Below are 8,432 nucleotides of genomic sequence, written 5' to 3' on the forward strand. Positions count from 1 at the left end.
TAATTTTTAATTTGAATCTGAATTTGAATTTGAATTTCAAAATTTGAAATTTAAATTTCAAATTTCAAATTTTAAATTAAAAAAAAATAAAAAAAATATATATAAATAAAAAAATAAAAAAAAAGTGTAATATTTTAAAATTCTTGCATTTGCATTCCAACATTTAGGGTTTCATATTCTAGAGAATTCATCATATAGGCTTATTTGATTGTTGAAATCATCTTGTTAGTTGTGAATGTGCTAGGTTTTCTTTTTATTTTAATTGCTTCTTGTGCTTAGTTTTTTTTATTCTTTTATGTCATATTGTTGAATTGCATTTTAGAAATAATTGTTCATGCATTATAGTTAGTTGCATTCATTTTGTTTGATAGTTTTTGTTTCGTTAATACATTTAAGGGCACCCAACTTAAATAAGATAAGGTGGGGATTTCATCACCCTTCCTTGGCCCAAAAATCACCACCCTTCACGTGCAGTTCACCCTAAACCTAATTTGAAATCTGGATAGCAAGATCCTTTAGGGAGCCCCACATTTGGTTCAAAGGTGTGCTGAATTTTAGGGAAGCTTGTGATTACTTCCATAATCGGCAGTTGGTGTCTAAGGAAAGAGGTTAAACGGTTATGCCTAAACAGGTTCTGTGGTTACTTAATTAGGTCCTTGCGAGAGCAAGGGGAATCTCCCACATTCCCACCTCTTACATAGACCAAAAGAACTAGTGTAATTCTAAATGAACCTAAGAGGATTCACATTGGTTGAATCACTAGTTTAGGAAACTCTAGGTCAACCCTTAAGTCAGGTGGTTGATTTGCTTGCATTTTCTAAAAACTTAAAAGTTCAAATTTGAATTTAAATTTTAGGAATTTAAATTTTAATATTTGAATTTGAATTTAAATTTCAAATTTCAAAAACAAAAACAAAAAATAATAAAATTTTAAAAATTCAAATTTGAATTTAAATTTCAAAATCTAAATTTGAATTTAAATTTCAAATTTCAAAAAAACAAAAAAAAAATTAAAAAAAAAATCATTTTTGAATTTAAATTTCAGGAATTTAAATTTCAAAATCTAAATTTGAATTTAAAATTTAAAAATTTAAATTTCAAACTTCAAATAAAAAAAATAAAAATAAAAGAAGAAAAAGATAAGAAAAATTTATAAATTCAAATTTAAGTTCAAATTGCAGAATTTAATTTTCAAAATTTAAATTTGAAAGTAAAATTGAAAATTTAAATTTCAAATTAAAAAAAAAGGGGGGGGGGGGGTTAAAACAAAATGAATTCAATGGTCGGAGTTTGTGGAATGAGAAACTACTTCCAACCTGAGCCACAGATAGATTGGAACCATGTGTCTCAACAACTGGACAGGATTAATGGGATGGCCCACAAAATTGACCAAGTCTTTGCATATCGTCAACAAAGTGGCCCATACCCAACCTTGTCAGCCTATCCATCATGTTCCATCTGTGCAAGCCCGACCCATCATGTTAGCCAGTGCCCTATAACAGGCCCATGTCAACTAGTCAATCCAAGCCAAGTACATGCGGCCAACAGATTTTTCCAACCCAATGCTAACCCACTCTTTAATCACCCTGGGTGGGAAAACTAGTCCAACTTCACTTACAGGGCCCAAGCCCAAGAAACCCCCTACCAAATGTGCACTCTCAATGGTTTGAAGGTCAAACCCACTGTGAGTACAATGATTACCCTGGGACTCAACCAGCTCAACCATGTCAAACCTACACACTGTCCAATCAATACCATTCATCTAACTCCATGGCCCAGCAATTTCAAAGGCCACAAGGGTAAACCAATTCCTGCAGATGTATCCTAAAAACTAACCGGCCCAACTGTATCAGGTTTACCCTCAACCTCCTCAGACTCGTACAGTAGATGACCAATTCATGCAACTTCAGCAACTAATCCTAAATCAGCAGCAGTCCATCAATAGATTAGAAAGCCAAATAGGATGGCTAGCCGAAGCCAAGGCGAGGAGAGAAGTAGGGCAAATACCAAGTCAACCAGTTGCGACTCCTAGAAATCATCCATCAGGTTTTCCTCCACAACAAATCCAACCACCTCCTAAGAACCCTCAGCCTGAAAATGCCAAAGTTGTTACAACCTTAAGGAGTGGGAGGATGCTAGAGGACCCGTGTGAGAAAAAGAGAGTTAATGAAGAAGAAAAGGAGCAAGAAGACCTTAAGTTGGAGGGACAAGAAGAAGGAAAGGAAACTTTAGAAGAAGAGCCTATAGTAAACCAACCCGTAGTTCACTAGTGCTAAAGAACAAAGAAACTCACAACAACGAGAGCCAAGAAGTCCATATTAACATCCCTTCCCTCAATGTGATCCAACATGTCCCGGCCTATGCCAAGTTCTTGAAAGAACTGTATACTCAAATGATGGAGCCACAATCGGCCCCACAAAAATTGATGCTCTTGGCAGATGTTAGTGCAATTCTCCTAAATCAACTCTCCCAGAATATGAAAGACCTTAGTGCTCATCTCATAAGCTGTGTCATCACTGGAATCACCTTTGGTCGGGTACTAGTGGATTTTAGGGCCAATATAACTCCGCTTCCATCCATTTATGATAGGTTTAGGATCGACGAGTTAAAATCAACCTCGATAATTCTGCTACTCGCTAATTAGTCAGTCAACACTCATCGAAGTGTTATTGATGATGTCATGGTCAGGGTAGAGGGTTGTCACTTCTCATCGGATTTTATCCTAGACATGATCCCAATCGAAGAGCTGAACCATATTTCGATAATCTTAAGATGTCCATAGCAGTGGTTGATGCAAATATCAACTGTAAATTGGGGGAAATGGACATCTCATTTGGGGAGCAGAAGGTCCAATTGAATGTTTTAAATGCCTCTAAGTATCCAAACCTAGGGGAAGATGAAGGCAGTGTGGACATAGTAGACAATCTCATGAATGACCTATCTACCCCTTGGTTATCTCAATCTAGTTCTTGTTGGTATGAAAACGAAATTGAGTATGAGAGTTTGGATGAGAGAGATGAATAGTTGCGTCTAGCTGAAGACGTTAAACTTAGCACTGGTTGAGAGGCAACCCAACGAAAATTTTTTTTTTCCAGTTAATTTTAGGATTTGAGTTTTTTTTTTCTTGATTCAGGACCAGGTGGCATACTTTGAACCCCTCAGGAAAACCCTACTCATTGTTCCCTTTTGTCCAAATCTTCTTTGCATCATTCTAGTCATGCCATTAGGGACAATGGCATTTAAGTTGGGGGGTAAGGAAAGAGAAAGAGAAAATTTTGAAAAAAAAAAATTGTGAAGCAGAGCCTTTAAAGATGGAGAATTAAAATTTCACTAAAATTTTTAAAATTATCCATTAAAAGAGATTCCCAAACAGAAAAGTTAAGGAAACTTATAAAAGAATATTGAATTCTGTAGAAATTGGTAGCAAGTGATAGGAGTCAAAATTGGTCTTGTTTGAATATTGTCGAAACCGTTTGGAAATTGAAAAATACTCCCAAGTTTGACACTATCAATATAGGAAGAGAAAGATTGAGAAATTAGACAAAATTCTTCAAATTGTTAAGAAATAGTGGATAACCCTGAATAGTGTTGCAAAAAAAAAAAAGAAAAAAAAAAAAGAAGAGGGGATAAAAGGTCAATGGATACCCTAGACTTAGTAACCGAATCTATTCACCTAAATCAAGTGTCGAGATTCGCGTCAAATGGAAAAGGGAATGCCAAAGACACTTACCTAACACTTAGTAATCGGGCCTCTTCACCTAAGGCAAGTGTCAGGATTCGCGTAAAACGGTGAAATGTAACAAAATTAATAAGTTCAGGGGTAGAAATTCGTTGTAAAAAATAATAAGAAGAATACCTATCTGATTTTAAAAGCAATGTCATTTTATCAAGACAGTCAGCAAATGGAAGGATAAATAAGATTTTAAAGCCATGTATTTGTAATATTCAAAATAGTTTACCCCTAAAGCCCAATACCAATCTATACAGAATTTGAGAATAATGGAATCAGGATGCTTAATTAATTATGTTAGGGATGATCTTGAGATGGGAAAGATCTATATACTCAGTGTAATTTTAAGGCTGCATTGATAAGGAACTAGCGATGGTTAAGTTGGGGGTGTGATAACCCTACATTTTGATGTCTTAAGGGCATCAATTAAGGAGTATTTTTTGCCTTAGAATAGTCAAATTTTGTCATTTTCCCAGTTAATTTCAATGTTGTGACCTCTAAGGGTCCCTGTGCAAATTTTGTGCAAAACTGCAAAGTTTTCATGGCTAAAATGTAGCTTTTGGGAAGCTGGTGTGAAGTAGCTGAGAGAGGGGGTGTTTATCTGAAAAACTGAGAACAGGAGGGTGCCTCCTATCTGCTAAACCCAATTTGGCACTCCTACTGTATTAGTATGTTCCCCACGCCTTAGCAAAACCTAAGGTGCCTTTTAACCCATTCTTTTCACTCTTAGCAAAACCTAGCCACCCCTAAGTGTTTAATCCCCTCCCTTCACCTCTTTTAATCTCAACCACTCATTATAAGGCACTCCTTTTACAGTTTTTAAACCCTAGGGCACCACCTAACTGCTAATCCTCACCATTCAACTCCTAGCCACTAGATATTAGCCATCCATCCCATCTTATATCTTAGCCTTCCACTCTAGGGCACCACCCATCTCTTTTAATCTTCCCCTTCAACCCTAGGCACCTAAATCTCCTCCATGCATTTTTGGGTGCCCAACTTTCAGCCCTACATAATATTGGGCGCCCTCTCCTATTCTCAGCCTTGGGATCACTCCAAAACCATCATAACCTTCCATTAGAAACCCTAGGGCGCCCATAACTTTGCTAAAACCTAGTTGCCTCCCCCTTCTTTCTCTCTAATCCCCATTTGTATCCACCCTTCTCTATAAAAATCACCCAAAGGCTCCTGAGAAAGGGTTGGATTCTACCCCCAGGTAAGACGGAAGGTTGATCTTGAGAAGTTCAAGGGTAGATGAAGAGGAGAATGCCCAAGCAAGAGGAGGGGTTCCTGCTTGCAATTCGCCAAACCTACTACTGCCACATTTAGAATCGGATCCCAACCACTTTAATTTACTTTAGTTTTAATTTCTGCTCTTTTAATTCCAGTTTCGTTATTTACTTTCTGCAATTTATTTTCATTTCGTTTGATCCTTGTTTTATTTTCTGTAGATTTGCAATTCTGCCAAGTAAGACGGAAGGCCTAGCTTAAGAAGTTCGGGGGTCAAAGGAGAGATCCGGAGACTACTACCTCTGATCAGATTACAGATTTTTATTTCGTTTCTTTTGTTAATTTATTTTTGTATTTATTTATGTTTCTGCACTTTTAACTTTCAGTACTATTCAAATTCTATAGTTTTCTCAATTTAATTAATTAGTTTTATATTTCTGCACTTCCCTCTTGTGTTCTCTTATTCGGATTTGAGTGTATATTAATTTTTCCTTCGCTTCTCTATGGATACAACTTGTTCTCACCCATTTACTGCATTAGTATTTGTTTGAGAGTCAGAAAATTTTATAAATGTTTAAACTGGTGTTCTGAAGTGGTTAACGACACACTTCGGATCACACCAGCAGGCCGGGTCCTGGATTTGTGGGTTAACTCTGGCACTCGTATCACAAGACTGAAAACAATGGAGGCAGGTATGACGTTGCAAAAGAAGCAGCATTCAATTGATCAGTAGTCAAACCTCTATGAACTAATTGGACTAGATCTATCAAACTCGCCAATTCAATCTCAGAAATTGACAGAAAAGGAAAATGTCGTCTCCTATGTTTACCTTTCCTCTCCGGTGACGACAAGTTAAGTTCGTCTTCTCAGGCGACGACAAGATTTGTTAGTATTCTCTAGTGACGGCAATAGTATAAAAACTTTTCTCCTCTATTGAAAAAGTGTGTGATGGGCTAATTTCACAAGTGAACAAGAGAACAAGTGAACAACGAACACTGCAAGTCCTTTCCGGTGATGACTAGGAACACCGACAAAGTCCTTTCTAGCAACGATTTGACAAACGAACAAGTGGCAACGAACATTGCCAACTTCGAATAGTCGATTGTATTTCATTGAACAGTGTTCAGTTTGAGAAAATAAGGGTTTACACGTAAGGGCAGATTCATCATTTTGAAAAAATTCTCTCTCTCTCTCTCTCTCTCTCTCTCTCTCTCTCTCTCTCTCTCTCTCTCTCTCTCCATACTGCAAGGGATATTTGTGTCATTACACTTGTTCTTAACATCCTTTGATGGGCAGGGCCAACTTGACACTTTTTAAAAGTTTGGGTACTGCAATGACACGTTTGAAAGTGAGGATATTAACTTGGCACTACTCTTAAAGTTTAGGGTACTAAGGTGGAATTTTCCCTTGTTTTTTCATTATTGTTCTTTTGGAGAAAAAACTGATACCAAAATTCCAAGAGAATCATGAGATTAAATCAGCCCCCCACAAGATTGCCCCCCATAACCTCCCAAAGCACATACCCGCCATGTATTGGGAACATCTCCCAATGATAATACAAAAAATGATGATGTCATCTTGTGGAGGCTGATTTGATCAAATCAAAAGTCTCTCTATTTCAAAAGGTTTATTTCATTATTTTTGTGTGGCAACAACGTAAACCCACATACCTTATTAGGTTGTTTTAATTTTTCATGGGTATTTAGATATTCTCCTTTCAAAAGTTAAATCATCGAAACCTACCTACCTCGATTATAGTGCTACAAGAAAAACTAGAGATAGCACTAGCACGGGTAAGACCAGAGCCCTTTTTCTCTCGTTTTCAATGAGTAGTGAGTGAGAAGATTTAGGATTTCTTAACGTAGTTGCAGGCTTGCAGCTCAACTTTCACAATATCGAGAATATCCAACTACTCAGTAGGAGAAAAAAGACAAGAAGCATTTCTGTTATTGTTAATAGATTTTGTTACTCTTATCTTGAAACAAACAGTATTATCAGACTGAGTGGACCACCAGTACCTCGTGAGGTTTCTGGATACCGGTTATTTGACAGTTTTTACAGGCTAAATGATCTAATGGGTCAATTTACACATAGCTTCATTCTTCCTTATGCTATTTTATAGTTCTTTGTCAAGATTTTCTTTCATTTATATATTTTAGTAGTATATGGACAGAAATGTGTTGCTCTGCAAACAGTGTAATCAATTCAAACCACTGAAGCAGTGATTGAGTGAGCTTTCTGATCTTACACTCGATCCGGGTCTGGTAAGTGGTAACACAATTCACTATCCAACCTTTTGAAAATTCAGCAAGCTTTTGATTAAGCGATTGAATTCATATTAGATTGGATTAACTTACAATTCAAATATTATTTCTGAATTATGAGCTCTCTACCTTGTAAGTCTTTCCTATCAAGGGCCCCCAGTTCGTTTTGTAATCAACCTTGAAAGCTCATGCGCCTTACCAGGAAACTTCTGTATTTCAGAGCGGGTCCCACACAGTCTATAAGCTATGTTTGGTTAAAGACCTGGGAATTGGGAGGGCTGATATGAACATTCAGCTAACCTGGTTCAACTGCTTTGAAACGTTCCACTTCCAAAAACAATAAAACTATCCCTAAGATGATGCCCGACAATCAATTCGGGCCCTCTGCGCTTCAGGCTTCAGCCCTTACAAATGGGCATCACCGGAGTGCTTAAAAAATCAAAACCAATTTGAACGGATTGGACCATCCAAACCAAAACCAATTTAAACGGATTGGATGGACCAACAAGCAGACATTGAAATGGACCAGTCCAAACTTAATGGTCCATGGATAGAAGATAAAGAGTGTAGGTGTCAGTAAACCAGGTTTGGGTTAGAATTGAATGGTCCAGCAATTGAATTGGACTGGTCTAAAACGGCCCAAAATATTCATTGAATTGGATTGGACCTGATCCATTCATTTGTAATGGACTCACATTGGACTGGATCAGATTGAACCAAATCCAGTCCAATTGACACCCCTACTTGCAATTGCAAATGGGCCCTTCCATTATTTGCAAAAACTTGATTGGAGCTCTTTGTTTACGCTTCTGCAAAGAAAACTGCTGAAGAGAAGTTCCTTGTATGATGCATCAACATTGGCAACGGCAACGCAAGCTTCATCAGTGACATCATTGCTACACACCTTTCTAAGGAGGCGTTTCCTACTTCCCAGTATTAATGATTTTGTTTTTTTTAAATAAAATCTGCAAATCAGACTGGCAAGCACCCTAATATCATTTTCAAATGATTCGTTGTACCATACTCCCACTGATTTTCTATAAATTCTCCGAGGCATTTGATGTCTTAGAAGTCAAGCTAAGCCCAGGTCAATAAACAAGGGTTAGCTCAACCTCAACCACAAAAACACTTTTGTCACTTCACCGGAAGTATGCTCATTTGGTCTTCCAACCCACAGAGAGCACAAGTCCGTCAATCTAGGTAGCATT

The sequence above is a fragment of the Nelumbo lutea genome, chromosome 1 (genome assembly GCF_056320005.1).
Source record: "Nelumbo lutea isolate HS-2025 chromosome 1, American lotus-T2T, whole genome shotgun sequence".
NCBI lineage: Eukaryota > Viridiplantae > Streptophyta > Magnoliopsida > Proteales > Nelumbonaceae > Nelumbo > Nelumbo lutea.